Genomic DNA, 15609 nt, shown 5'->3' with positions numbered 1-15609 from the left:
AGCAGTATAGTAATACATCCAAGAACTGACACAAGTCAACACATTTCTACACCACACAAGTAGCATCACCCTTAGGTGAGGATGTTGCTCGTGGCACTATTGGCTTTCTCCTCTTCCAGGGTGTGATTTTCCTCCCTGAAGTCAGTAATAAAAGTGTCTCCCCCCTAACAACTCATACTTGATCTGACTTCCAGAATGTGCCATGCATAGGAAAGACTTGGCAGAATCCAGAGGGAAGATAAGAATGAGAAGCATTGCTTCCAAAGAGCTACCACCTAAAGTCACCATTTTATTCCCTCAAAGCCTGAGAAACTGGAATTGTCCCTGTAAAACACAATTAGCATCCACATTATGATTCATCAGACACCACCCATAAGAGAAAAGCTAAGAGGATTTTTAAATCTGAATTTGTACAGGCTTTTCTATCCTTGTTTAAGCAGCTTCATTATTTTTTTCCCCATAATTTGTATAAAGTACTTAGCATTCAAAACAGATCCTTTTTAACCTTTTGCCCAACTTAGCTTTTTGTACTTTTTTTTTTTTTTTTTTTTTTTTTTAAAAAAAGGGGGGGGGAGATGGAAAGGGAGAGAAACCCTTTAAGTACCCTGGGCCTGGGTTCCTTCAGTATGCAGGCTGTAAATGTTTTACTTTGATTTGAGATACATGACAATAAATTAGGGGACATTTATCAAAGCTGCTTTGTTGCATTGCTGACAAAAGCTGCTTTTTGCATAAATTACTGCATTATACAAATACACTTAGCAGGATCCTGTTTCTTTGATGTTAGTCGAGGAGATTTATGTCCAATGGAGTTTTTATTTATCTGCCCTGTTCACCTCAACAAGGGCAGGACATATTCCTCAATTAGTTCCATACCCCTAGAAATGACATATATATATCTCACAACTAGAAGCAGAGAAATTTAAACAAATCAAAACAAAAAAGCAAGTGCACTTTTCCTGGCAAGTCTAAACTACTGTACAGTGTAAAAAGTAAATATTAGGCTGGAGCTTTGAAATCTTTGTTCTCAGGCTGCTTTGAAAAGTATTTAAGTAAGCTAATTTTGACAAAACAATATTCCCTTTGCAAAAAAAAAGCTTTTCTAGAATTCATTAAGAGACTATGTAAATATGAGTCCATTTCAACAAATACTGGATAGCTGAATAAGTAGGTTAAAAGAATAGATTCCCTGGGCAGTAATCCTCTCTGGAACTGTATTTATGCTAAAATCTCTTTCAATGAATATCTAACAAACTAATGAAGGCCATCTTAGGCTAAATGGTGAATTAGGATGGTTAAAAAAGGAACTTGTCAAATGAATAAATTGGCTAAACAGCTACATTACTTAAATGAACACAGAATCTCTTGAAAACCATTTCTGAGCACTATTCTTCTGTCACTCACCATCTCCATCCCTCAGCCTACACATAATTTATTTTGTTCCTGGGTCAGTGGTTCAAATGCAGACCTATGTGGCAGCTCAGAGCTGTTGCTGTACAGTGGCTTGCAATGCCAGAGAGCTCTTCTCTGGCCTAAATCTAAAAAAGAAAAAGAAAAAAACCCAAAACAACCCTACCAAAATTTACTATTGCCCTCCTCTTAATTCATAGTGATGTTTGGCTTGGTTTTTTTAACCAATGCCAGTCTATAACTGACCAAGACCAAGCAGGGGCCATGGGCTGTGTTGCAGACTCCTGGTTACAGCCACAAAGTCCTTGCTGTTGGGACCTGTGCTGGCTTTGAGCTACCCCAGTGACATGAAAGATTTGGCAATTTGAGGGCTGAAGCTTTGGAGAACTCCCAAAACTTGGGAGAAGGCCCAACATCTCTAGAGCCCTCTGCTGAAGCTACAAGGCCCAGAATTGGTTCCTCTCATGTTTCACAATTTCTTCACTAGCCTTTGCCAGGCACTTTTTTTTAATCAAAATATTTCTGTCTGAATGACTCAGAGCTTTTGCCTATGAATTTATCCAAGGTTTTCATCTTACAATAAAAAAATAGTTTTCTACAATAGTTATTTCATTAATAAACTCTTGTTTGAATGAAAATATATTCGTACCTGTTCGTTTATTTTTTAAAAAATCGGATCACATCCCTTTTCAGAAATTCTGGGAAAAGTTATCATCCCTTTCTATCCACTCCTAAGGAAAAATAAAACCTCAAGGTCCTTTGAATGTTTAATGAAGACAGAAAAACAATAAAATTATACAAAAATAGATTTTCATTATTCAGCCACCTCTGGGGAACAGATTCCACACAGTGCATTTCAATGATCCCAGACAATGGATTACTCTCCTAATTTGTTCCTAAAGTCTGTTTAATTGGCTTTCTTAGCCACCTGTTCAGAATAGTTACCATGAAAGCAATCATTTTGCCAAATTTCTGACTCCCAACCTATCACCCTCCATCCTGCCTCCTCCTCCTCCCATTCTGGCCATTCTAAAGTATTGAGAAATACTTACCAGAGATTTTAAAATAACCTCACAGCCACACAAGGTATATTGTTAACTCATCAGGAAGGAACTGCAAAACTCTAACACTAACATGTTAAATCAGGGCATTTACTCACTGTCAGCTTGGCTGTTCCCGGGTGACTGTCAGTTTATTACATCTGACTGCACATACAATAAGGGGAGGGGAAAATGGAAAGAAAGATAATGTGTTTAATGTATGGAAATAGAAGGAGAGATAGAGAGATACTACTCTGTATCAGCCAATTTCACCTGAAGAAGTTCCCTTAGAAGCAGTAAAAGTCCAAGAGGAAATTCAGCCAAGGTCCATTCCTTCGGAAAAAAAAAACAAAAAAAAAGGAAAAAATAATAAAAAAACTAAAAAAAAGGAAAAAATAAACAAACAAAAAACCCAACAACAAATAAAGAAAATCAAGCTGAAGTTAAAGGCATGAACTTCCAGTTAGCCTGGCTTACCACGTTAAAAAAAACCCAACCCAGTTATAAAGCACCGGGACACCCTTTGTTGCCTGCCGTGCCTCAGATTGCTTTCCCCAAGTCTGATGCCAGGGATTTTTGCAGGACAGGAGATTGCAAGAAACGGAGGGTTTCAGCACCAGAGCATAATTAGCAGTCTCTAAAAGCGGAGCTGCAATGTAAACAGCTCCAGTCTTCATTGCACAAAGCAAACAAACAATCCCAGCTGAGAATTCCCTGGCAGGGCTGGAGCAGCCCCGGCCCTCGCTGCTGACTGCTGGTATTGCTCTGGTTGCTTAATCTAAACAGACAGCAGCATGTAAAAATGTAAATATTTGATATTTGTTAATACAGTCCTAAGTTATTGCTCTAGCTGGCTGGGTTGGTTTTCCTGCACAGGGTCTCCTATGTGCAAGGCACTCCTCAGAGCTCGCAGGAGAGGAGGATTTTTAAGAAGCCATTATCTAAACTGCTGATGTAATAAGGGGCTGGTATATGAAATACACTTAATAACTCAACTTTAGTTATTTATTGTGAACGAGGGTGCATTCTCCTTGATTCCATTTCCCAGCGAAATATAAGTGGAGCTTTCATCATGAGTGCTTGAATTTATGGCAAGCAGACCAAGTGACATTAAGAAAGCCACACAATCCCTTCATTCAGGCTTTAATAAGGAAGCCAAGGAAAAATTATCCAAGCTGGTTTGCGGGTGACAGCACAAGAACTTTTTGGAGTCAGAAAGTTAGCACGGAGGCTCCCTGTCAGCCCATTAAAAAGCAAGGTTGGCATTCCCAGATATTGGAACCATGTGTGCAGAGGAATTTTTCTTCTGGTAAGACATTCCAAATATTGTCCCAGAGCCAAACACTTCGGTGTTAGACTAATTTAAGCAGTATGTTGGAATCAGCTCTCAGGACTTTGATCATATGGAGATCGTTTGTTACAAATTGAACTAACCCAGTCTCTATTTCTGGTGGATCAGAACTATGGATTTGTTGAATTAAATGCCTCATTTAATGCAGTTTGCACATGAAAAGAAAGCTGCACTCAGGAATCTGATAGTGAATTTTTCACCTAACCAACAGGTCTACTTTTTTATTACTTTTAAACCTAATCCATACTCAGTCCACACTGTTCTTAATAAGCCTGAGGCTGTTTGGAGTGAAGTTTTAAATCAGCTCGTATGTTATAGGGAGAAAGCATCACTGAATTATCAAACCGTGTAATAAGGAACACATTTGATCCCAATTCAAGAAATAATTTTATGAAGAAAAATAAATTAGTCCTCGGTTGTTATTTACCATCCAAAGAGCACAGTGCTCTTTCATGACAGCAGCAGAGGGAAAGCTGGAAAATGATTTTGCAGACATAGGATTTGCTCCCTGCCCCTCGGTGCTGTCCCCATTTTTGCAGCTGAACTCTTGGGAGGGTTAAAAGTGCACAAAATAAAGCATTTCGACATATGGCTGCACTTTCTTTTCATTTCTTGAAGTTATAATGTCTTTAACTGTTGATAATGATATTATAAACTGTCATTTAGTGTATTTTGAGTACATTAAATACATGAAACAAAGATGTGTGGTTCCAGCTGGGCGCTGATCAGAAACACTGAGATCTGATTTACTAAACTGCAGATAGCAACGTGCAGGGCTTGGGAGGAGTGGTGTGGAACAGGTTGCAGTTGCAATGGTAACAGAAGAAAAAAGAAAAGAACCTGACATCAATTATTACTCCAGAAGTGGGACAAAACAGGAAAAGGGGTACCCAAATTCTAACTAAGAGCAGAGCTGCACCCAGTGGACTGGTCCAGGATTTGGGAATATCACAGTTGTCTGCCTTGGGAATCCTTCCTCTTGGTCCCACAGGAATCCACACACCAGAGATAATCTGGAAGGAAAGAGGAACCCTGGTTTCTGCCCAGGAGGGGCAAAATGAATGTCTCCAAATTCATTGCTTTGAAAGAACTCAAGCTGAGTCGAAAACCTCTGATACATGGATATAATTTTTGAATATGTGTCTTACTATTTGGCTGCTTTAGCAAAGAGTCAGTAGTCCTTTGTATAAATAGCCTCAGCCCCTTGGTGCCATCACAGGTACATCTGTCCACAGCTGGAAATGGAACAAAACTGAAGGGTTAAGAGAAAAAACAAAAAAACCATTAAATCTCTGTCCAGATATAAGCCCACAGCAAGACCCTTCCTTCCAACTAATCAAGACCTTTATTAGGTCTTAAGAGATAAGACTGGAAAATGCAAATAAAGTGGCAATCCCCTAAACTTGACCCAGGCAAGCTCAGCCTTCAGCTCACACAGGTCACAATATTTCCACCACATTAACCCTAAGGAAAGCAGCCTGAGCCTGTGCTCTTCTGAACCAGACCCAAAGAGAGTCCATCCTTCATAAAGCAAGGGAAACTGTTCCTTTAAAAAAACCCAAAATACAGTTATATAGCACATACTGATTTATACACACACGCACACACACATATATATATTTTATTGGCAAATAAAGAAAGATCAGATCTTTAATGAAATCAGGATGGGTTTGGGAGGTGAACTTGAGCTGAACTCCCCAGATTTTCATGGAACTTCAATTAAAAGAGTTTCAGAGGAGTTGCTGAAAGCTAAGCACTTGCCATTGAAAGCTTAATTTAAAATGAGAAGCATTTTTACACCACATTTTCCAGTGAAATTCCATCCCTGATCCTAATTATATGGGTTTTTTCTTGAATGATAAGTTTTTTCTTTTTCAGATAAGCCATGTAGCAACATATGTAATTTTTATACCCAGGTGATATGACCAGTGCACACGTAGTGTCTGCACTGGAGGAAGAGCCCATTATTACTGTGCAGAAAATGAATTTACCCTCTCCATTCTAAAACTAGTGGTGAAATTTCAGTCAACTCTTGTTATCATGTGCAATATATGAGGATTAAGAAGTCTGCTGAATACTATGACTAGTCAAAAAAAGTGGCTGGGGGGAAAGGAATGAAATCTGGCTTCCAAAACCAAAACCAAAACCAACTAAATAAAAATATAGATGGTGGTTTAATTTCTGCTTACCAGCCTATTCCCATACAAACTAAGAACACAAGGTTAATACAAAGCCACTCTGTAGGACCCTCTGGAATACTGGTGGCTTCATGCAACTCAAGCCTTTAGCAGTGCTTTGAGAATGTGTCCTTTGCTTGATCAGATTGGATTGGATTCAACCTGAGCATCAGGGTGTGGAAAGGGGACAGTAGCAGTGCTGCCCAAAACTGGCCACTAGATCTTAGAGTATCAGTGGCCCAAAAAAATTAAGGGAAATTATCTTGTTTTAACTAGGTATTGGTTAAAAAGATTTCGTTTAGAAGCCATTTAAATTAAAAAAAAATTATATGTCTATTTATTTTTTTTACTGCATAATGAAACTGATGGAACAGAACTGATTATAAAACCATTCTAAGTAATGAGGGGGGGAAGTGTGCCTAAAATAACAAACTCCAGGGCTGTGTCAGGGACACAGTTACCAAAACAAACCTCATGTGCTGTGGGGATGAACCTCTCCCTCTGCCCAAGTTATCTGCAAAGCAATTGGGTAATAACAGGTTGGCAAACTGGAGCTGAGCCACTGGTGCTGGCATGCAAGGAGTCAGCACTGCAGCTTCATGGTCTCCCATACAAATTGGAAACAATAACTAGACTGAAAGGCCTCTTCCAATTAAAGCATTAATTTCTCCTAATCATTCTCAATTTTATTTTACTCTGAACATTTCTTCTGTCCTCACTGTGGGCCAAACACATTGAACTCCCTTAAGAAAAGGTAAAACAAAATTTTCCTCCAAGGGTCCCCAGTCTCCCTCCCTTTCAAGATGCAGCTTTGTTGAGTTGACCAAAGCACTCAGTTCAGGCTGGTTTGATGTTCACTGATGGAGCAGGATGGATGGACAGCACCAGAGCTCACCCAGGGACTGCCCAACAACAGCTTCTCTACAAATCATAGCTGCAGAGTGGTGGGGTGCCACACCAGAGCTCTGCATGGTGTGTTCAGGCAGCAGGAGCCCTACCACTGGAACTGACAGAGCACTGAACCTCCTGCCAGGTTACTCCAGGAGCAGAGGAGGTGGGTATGAGCTAGAGGAGACAGACAGCCTCTGAGCTGGGGCCTCCCCCTCCGTCTGCTGCACAGACCTGAGCTGACACCAGCTCAACCAAGCTGCTCCCAAGATGTCCAGGATTTCACAGATAATGAGAACCTTCCAAGTGATGCTTTAAGCCTGCTGCAACTCAGCGAGGGGAAAATCAAAGCGGATTTTTCTCTCCTCTCACACCTTCCATTCAAGCAGCTTCCAAGTTTACAAAGAGACTGATGTTATTTAGGACGCCAGAGCCATTAAATCTTTTGTTTTCTCTAAATAAGAAAGAAAATGGTTGCCCACAGTTTATGGGAAGCCATCAATCTTTCCCAAAAGGACTTACTGTACTGAAGAAAATAAACATTGCTGTGTATGTAAAGCAGAGCAGAAAGGCTGCAGTCATGGGCAAAGCTTTCTTCAGCAGTAGCAACATATTAAAGACAAATGTAGTCCACTGAAAGTGACATAAATAAGTGGATTTCCCATCTGAAACATTGTTTTTAGCAAGAGAAGCTTTTAATCCCCTTAAGTTCATTTCTAATCTGTCTTGGAAGTGCTTGTCTAAAGAATATTACATTGATAGAAAGGATTTAATTTATTAAAACTAAACAGCAGCCAGCATACTACTAAAGAATATCTTGTACGCAGTACTCTCCCAAATGAATAAAGCTGCTACAGGTAAAAAAAAAAAAAGAAATGCACAAACACTTGGCACAGCATTCATTAAAAATTCACACATTGTGTTCCTGCACTCTCCTGCTCACTGTGCTTTTCCCAATAAAGCAAACACTTTAGAATTCATAATACCTCTTTATCCCATGTGCACAAGTGACCTCCTCTCCTTTATGCACCTAGCAAATGAACAAGTACAAAAGGGAATAGAGTAAGCAGAAAACTAAACATGCCCTCTCCTACCCAAGAGCATAAAGAGAGGGCAAGCAGAGGTTTTTAGGAGGGTTTCAGGCAGCCTCTGCCCAGATACCAGTGCTCTCCCTACCCACCAGTTTGGGCTGGTGGGCAGTGCAAAGGCAGCACCAATTAATTTTAAGGGATCTTACTTAAAACAGCAGCTCAAGAAAACAAAAGCTGCCTCAGACCACATTGAAATCACTCATTAGCTACGCATTGGCAGACTCTTTATTAAGGAGCAAGAAGCCAACCACCAAATGACTAAATGGCCTTCCTGTCTCTTCCTGAGGATGTGAAAATTTCTCTGTTTTTAGCAGTCCACCATCATCAGACATCTTCCTGGTTTCTCTGTGAGTGCTTTCAGTATCTACAGAGGTGTCCAAACACAGTAGTTTCAAACAAGGCCCTAGAGATCATTTAATCCTACACCTCAATTATGGAAAAGACTTAGAGAAAATGAGTAAGCAACTATGTGAAGGCAAGATTTAGTCCACACAATACAACCTACACGTTAAAAAATGTACTGTTATGTATAAGGCCTCTTTCCTGAACTGTGCAGTTCAATACAATATAGATTTTCAGGGCTTTTTTTTTTTTTTTTTTTTCCTGTGTCTTGCCAAAAGAGACATTATTTATGAGAAAACTCTGCTCTGCTATGGCACAGTGTATGCATTGTGACTCATCTTACATTACACCCATTGATTTCTTCTGAAGTCACAATGGAAGCAGCACAGTGTTGCAAATGAGATCAGCATTTGGTTGCATATTGTTATCACACTGCATCTCAGATGAAATTATACATGACATAGTGCCCATCCATTTTAATAGTGGCCAGAAGCCACAGTGCCTTCACATACCTTAAGTCAGATAGAGTCAAGACTGGTCAATGCTGGAACATCTCCAAAGAAAAGCACAGGGCAGGCAGAGCTATTAGGCAGGGATTAAGATTTTAAACCTGCAGAGAAACATGTTCATGAAGAGTCAGTGTATCAGCAGCTGTTTTTCAAGAGGCAGTCTTGTATCAGTGTTGATGCTGCCTTAACAGCCCCTAACCTGCCTGACCAAGAAGAGTCACCAAGTGATGCTGTCTCCTGCCCCACGACATGATACAGAAGTAAAACTCTTCCCATCCTATTACACACACACATACACACAGATATGGCATTTCTAGCACAGGCACACAGCTGTCTTAGTAGAACTTCATTTCTCAACTCCTGCAAATGAAAAAGAGTCCATGAAATGGTTGGGGTCTTCCATAGCAAATAATTTCTCTCTGGGTGTTATACAGGTGCACATTTTAATGCAATAAGCACAGGCAAAGACAGAAAATACTTCTCTTTAAGGAAAAAAAATTAATTGGCACAGACAGCAAAGGCTTCTGTCTAATAGGAAATCCCTCTGCTTCCCTGCATTCTTCCCACCATTTTAGATGGTGCTGTAGCACAGTCAAGTGGTACCTACTGACATTTTTATTTTGGGTAAAAGCCCATGAAAATATTAAAGCATGAACAAGTCATCAAGTCAGTTTATGAATCAATATACAGATTTCCTCCATGCCCATAGCTGATTTCCATAACCATGAGCGTGCTGAAATCCTGTCTAGATGCCAAATCAATTTTTCTTATATATGAACATCACAGCTACTTGAGAAAGGGAATCTGTGCCAAAAACCTCACGCTCTTAACTAATTATTTCTGTGACTCCCTCCTTGCAAAGCACAATGACTGTCACATAAATACACACAACAGTTATTAGGAACAGGCACACTTCCCACAGGTTCAGACTGAGTGCAGCAGCATCCCTGACAAGCTCATCTTTCCAAACTGTGCAGCCAGCCTCTATAACCAGAAATAGTTCTGCTTTTCCCAGGACTTTTTTTTTTTTGCTGTGCAAGTACTCAAGCACTTACCATCTCGGGCAGTGCAGCCAGGAGGGTCTGGAAATCTGCAGCTCTCCACAGAAGGATTCTGCAGAGAGAACTGTTGTGTGGGATTTACTTTTGCTGGTGATTGCTACTGGTCTCACCCACTGTCATCGTGCCCCCTCCTGGGTCACATGTACCTCCTCAAAAATGAAAATCCTGGTGGATGTCCTCCCAGACCTAAGTCTATTGGTAACATCAACTTACACTTAGTTTGTTCTGAAGGCCTTAGCTCCTATGGCACCTGGATTGCAGGAAGGAAGCAACAGTGCTGCTGGGAAGCTCTGCCCTAATCCCTTTGTCCCCTACATCCCCCATGGGCAGGGCTGAGCTGCTGCTGGTTGAGCTGCTCCACAATTTCATTTTAGGGTCTCCCTCTCACCCAGTCTGTGGCTGTCACGTGAGAATAACACTTCAGGTAAATAATTTCCATGGGGAGGTTCTCTTATTAAGGCAGAATGTTCTGCAAGGAAAACCAAACAGCTTTTGGCAGGAAGAACCATGAATGAGAGTGAACCATCCAGTGATTTGCAAAGCTATGTCAGAGCAGATGCTGTGCAGGTACCACTGAGGGCCAACTTTAACCTAAAGTTCCAAGTCCCAAGCCAGTGCAGATGAAGCAGAGAGGAAGCCAAGAGGCTGTCAGGGCAGCAGGGCCTGAGCTGGGTTGGAACTGGCAAACTAAAAGCCTGCTGATGGGATGAACTCCCACTGCCTTCTCAATTTCAGGCACCATTATGTCCCTATTTGTGTGTGTGCTGGGAGGAGCAACATCCAGGCTTACCCTTCTAGGCTACCCTTGAATCAGCAAGTCTTGGGAAAAGAATATGAGGTCAGTAAAGGACTAATGACTCCTGTGGGATGTCCTAGATATTTGTTGCTTGGTATTTCCTCATATTTGGATGGTTTCCAACCATCTAGAAAAAAAGAGAAGTAACAATTATAGATATAGAATAATAAACATTATAATAGGTATTTTATTGAATGATATTAGGTAATTTTAGCTAACAGATTAATTTAATTAAATATCAAATTAAATTTGTAATGTAGCAAGTAAAAATTATATTAGAGAAATTATAAACAGTGGTATGTAAAAGACTGCCAAGCCCTTATAAGAAAGGAGCTAAGGAAGGCATCAGAACTTTGCTTCTGCTGGGAGTGCAGGAGCAAAACTCAGCTCAAACCATTCCCCTCCCAGCAGGCCCAGTGGAGGCATCTAAACCAGGCAGCTGAACTGACCCACCTGGAACAGGAAGGTTTTGAAGGGAACAGGCAGTCTGTTCAAAAAATACTACTCCTGTCTTTCAAAGGCAGCTTCTGTTGTTGATAAATCAAGTGGGTACAGAAACAGTTCCCCTCCTTGTGCTGCACATTAATTTATATTTTGGTTGAACATATTGCTGGCCCCTGCAGTGTCACCGCCCACAGCCTCAGCTCTTGGCTACCCTTCCCCATGCACTTCACTTGAACAAGCATCAATTTTCCTCATTTTAAGCACCAGCAGTAACAAGAAAAGGAAATGTCCTCCTCAAATGTCTCCCAAATTACCACATCCATAAGTTACAAATTAAAGACATTACGCAAAAATCCTGAGTCACTTGTGTAATGTATGAGGATGGGGTGTGTTCCAGGCTGCAGAGTAAGAATCTGGGTTTCTGCATAAGGGGATGAGGGAATCCTGCTGCCCTCATTACTAAGGTCTGGAGAACACTGTGGAGTGTCCTTCACCAGTGCATGAACAGGCAAGGATCATAAAATCACAGAATTTTCAGGGCTGTAAGACCATCTTGTTCCAATCCCCCCTGCCATGGGCAGGGACACCTCCCACTAGATCAGGTTGCTCAGAGCCCCATCAACCCTGGCCTTAAAAACTTTCAGGGATGGGGCTTCCACCACCTCTCTGGGCAACCTGTGCCAGTGTCTCACCCCCCTCATGGTGAAGAACTTCTTCCTATTATCTAATCTAAATCTCCCCTCCTCTAGATTGAAACCATGCTCCCTAGTCCCATCACTCCCTGACATCCTAAAAAGTCCCTCCCCAGCTTTCTTATAGACTCCCTTCAGATACTGGAAGGCTACAATACAGTCTCCTCAGAGACTTCTCTCCAGACTGAATAACCCCACCTCTCTGTCTATTTTCATAGGAGAAGTGCTCCAGCCCTCTGATCATCCTCAAGGCCCTTCTCTGGACACACTCCAGCACCTCCATGTCTTTCTTGCAATAAGGGTAATAGACTAAAATAGTATAATAGATCTTCTCATAGGATGCTAAGCCCAGGAAGGATGACATCAGGTGGTATACACACAGCCTAACTGGGACCAGAGCCCAGCTCCTCCAGAAAGCAGAAGTGGAGGCTCCAGTCCCTGTGCCATGTCCATGCCATGAGGTGTTGAAGCACTAATTCTGCTGGTGCTCCAGGGCCTTGGATTGGAGCTGGTACTCTGAGCATCACTTGAGCTCTAAGGATTTGTCAGGAGACACTCTCATAATGGGAGCTTTCTCCTAACATATAGTGCAGTTTCACCAAGCTTCCAGACAGTGCAGTTCTGTCCCCAGGGCTCATCCCCCAGCTGGGTGTGACATCCAAGTACATCAGCACTTTTCCCCCTGCCCTGCCCCTGCTGGGCTGCAGTGGAGGAGATGCAAGGCCAAGCTTCTGCACATCCCCCTTGGGAGAGAACAGAAGTGGCTTGGGGTGAGTGGTCTCTGCTGGGATGGGGCTGAGCCTTTCCCAGTGGGAAAATGTCCATGTTTTCTTTCCTGGGAGGGCTCAGCCCAGGACATTGCTGGGGGACAAGTGTTCACTAAAAATCTTTGTGAGTACTGCAGAAGTCCTGATGCTCGTGGGGTTCAATGCTGCAGGCACTGTGCCTCTTACCTGCTGAGACTTTTTGAAACCTTTTATTTCAGATCAAGCACATCCAGTCCCACGCTCCATGCCAGTACCCTGGCACCTCTGTGAAGAAAATAATCAAGCAGTTTTATTTCCAACACAGGCAGTGCCATTTTTGTAACATCATCTTGCCATAAGCAAACATAATCTAAATGCCTAAGCTGAAATAAAAGCTCCAGACAGGACAGAGCGTGCCTGTAGAACAAATCCATAGCTTTTCTAGGTACTTGGCACATCAGTATCCTAATACTATTATAGTTTTAAAGCTAATTCCTGGTCTAACGATTAATACTAATGATATCAGCAGTCATTTCTTAATGATATAAAACTTGGGGAGAAAAATATCCACCCTCTGCTTCTTGCTTGTGATTGTTTGGCTTTGGGCTTAGGGCTGCAAAGGCTAAAACCCTCACCATGACTCAGAACATACCATGTTCTCCCCCTGTCCCCTGGTTTATATAAAGAGATCATAACCTCCTCTGGCACCATAAATAACCAGGCCTCTACAGCAGCCAAGCCAGACAAAAATCATCAAAATTGCTGAATAAACAAGCAGAAGGAGTTATTAAAGACTGCTTAAGCTCCCACATGTTTATTTTCAATTATTTCCACTGTGAGGGCTGTCTTGGCTCTCCCAAAGAGCAGGACACTGAGTGTGTCCTCATTCAGCAATGCCCCTGTCATCAAGCTGAGAGGCTGGATAAAGGTATGATTATTAATCCTTTCAATGTAATTATAGATTGCAAGAAAAAACAGGGACACTGAATCAATGAAGCAGCTTTACCCACAAGAAGACAGAATAAGTACGACAACAGAGGTTATAAATGCTTCTCATTCAACTATGATGTAATTTTTCTGTTTTTCCCAGTAGCACTCACTGGCTTTCACCAACAACCATGTACACATACTACTTGGTCAGTAAGGCTGGAATTCTAATAAATACAGCAAAAGTCACTGCTCATCTTAAAATAAAACTCATTATCCATTACTTCATCAGCACAATTAGGTTTTACTTCAACAAAATGACAAACCATCAGCTGGAACTTGGCTGATAATGTGGTGACCCAGCCCTAGTGGATGGTTTCCATCCACACATTTTGTGAAACCTTGGTAAAAACAGTTTTCTCTGACCTCTTTGCAAGAAACTGTGTGTGAAGGGAGGCAAAATTATGGACTTATCAAAGGAGAAGGAGTGAGAGATATCAGCAACCTCTGATTTCTTCTGCTGTCTGCAGCAGAGACTGAGTGGTTCGGGAATCATTTACAAAGCTTGTGTGACTGACTGGACTGCTGAGTCTGGGATGAGGTGATTTCTGTGTCTGGAAAAGATGTGCCCAAGCTCCTGAAGAGGTGTTGGGTGGGGAGGAGCAGGGCAGGACTGTGATAAATGAGTTACAGGAGCAGGAGCTCCAGGAACATGTGAGGATCTGCAGCCATGGAGCCTTCTCTCCACCAGAATTGGTACCAGATGACTCAGCTGCACAAATCTGATACAGATCACACTCTGGACATGTGACTGCTCCTACCAAATTAAATACAGCACATGATGTGAGCTTGTGCCAACTCCACTCAGGCTGTTGAAAGACAGACAATAAGGATGAACAGCCTCAAAGACAGCACGGAGCAGTCAACCACCACCTATTCCAACAGATCTTCTCCCCAGACTTCACCTCTCAAGAATGGTGAACAAGCTTAAACCTGTGGCATTAGGATACAGCAGAACAGTGCTTAGCATCCTGCTGTGACATTTTCCACTCAGCAGCTGGAAAGCTAAAGGCAGATGAGCTGTGTCACCCACAGCAGTCAGGGCAGCACCAAGTGTAGGTGAAGGAGGAGACAGGACGTGCAGGATGGGACATGTGCCCTGTAGCAGCTCTGAGAAAGGGGGTAACTTGTAGCTGGGACCCAGGCCAGCAGATGAGATTGAAAAGTCTGACTTGATCATTGGCTCGTTGGAGAAAACAGGTCTAAAACATCCACTATACTGCCTGCAGCATCCCTGGAAGACTGATTTGCAAAACTCTTAAAACCCAGCAACCCAGACTCCAAACCCAAACCTTCTGGATAGTTCATTCAAGGCTGTTTTTCATTCCACTTATCACTGCCACCAACATTTTGCTTAGTCTTGAAGAAAACTTCCTCGTTCTGCAGTCAGATGTTTTTACATGTACATCCATCATCGCCTGATATACCCTGACCTTAGTTAAAACTTATGTTTTATAAATTGTACTTTTATGTTGAGCAAGCCCTCAGGCTATGCTGTTTAAAGTTTACATTGAAAAATCATTTATAATTGGTTTGTTTGAGTTATGCCTGTTGCAAAGCCATCAGAAAGGGCACTATTAATTAGCAATGGCTTACACATAGTCTAGACAATATAAAAGTACATCATTTTACCTTTTTTTTAAAAGCTTCTAGTATTTTACCAGTCCTAACAAATGATACTGATATAAATTACATTTAGGGGAAAAAAAAAAAGTGGGATGATTTACAACAAAGTTGCTCCATTTGAATAATTTCTTTTTCCTTGAAATATTTTCATGATATACACACATTGCTCAAATAAAAATATGTTTATTGTGAAGTTGAGACAGCCAACAAAAAATCCTAATTAATTCCATTTGCTGTGCAGTAGTTTGGTTGGAGGATTAAACAATACATTTCAGTTTATTGCATAGCGTCCCAAGTTTTACTAAAAAAGATTTATTTTAATTTTGGGTACCCAATGCTGACAATTGCACAGAATATTTAAATAGTGTGCACAGGAAAAAAGTTTCCAGAGACCTAGCAAACCCTTAGCTGAACATACTGCTGCAGCAAAATTAAGGAGACAGTTCATC

The 15609-nt window shown here is 41.5% G+C and overlaps 1 long non-coding RNA gene across 1 annotated transcript in view; it reads right to left on the bottom strand.

Moving 5' to 3' along the window:
• Positions 1 to 6772: 6772 nt before the first annotated feature.
• Positions 6773 to 15609, bottom strand: part of LOC139802119 (uncharacterized) — a 73970-nt gene continuing 65133 nt past the window's right edge. The window contains exons 4-6 of the long non-coding RNA XR_011728516.1: positions 12755 to 12832; positions 10660 to 10792; positions 6773 to 8909 (exon numbers count right to left, since the gene is read on the bottom strand). This is a non-coding gene — a long non-coding RNA (uncharacterized lncRNA). The remainder of the gene's footprint in view (positions 8910 to 10659; positions 10793 to 12754; positions 12833 to 15609) is intronic.

This window comes from Heliangelus exortis, chromosome 13 (assembly GCF_036169615.1).
Source record: "Heliangelus exortis chromosome 13, bHelExo1.hap1, whole genome shotgun sequence".
Lineage (NCBI taxonomy): Eukaryota > Metazoa > Chordata > Aves > Apodiformes > Trochilidae > Heliangelus > Heliangelus exortis.
Note: the sequence above shows the minus strand (reverse complement) of the source record. Positions and strands in the feature narration are given on the sequence as shown.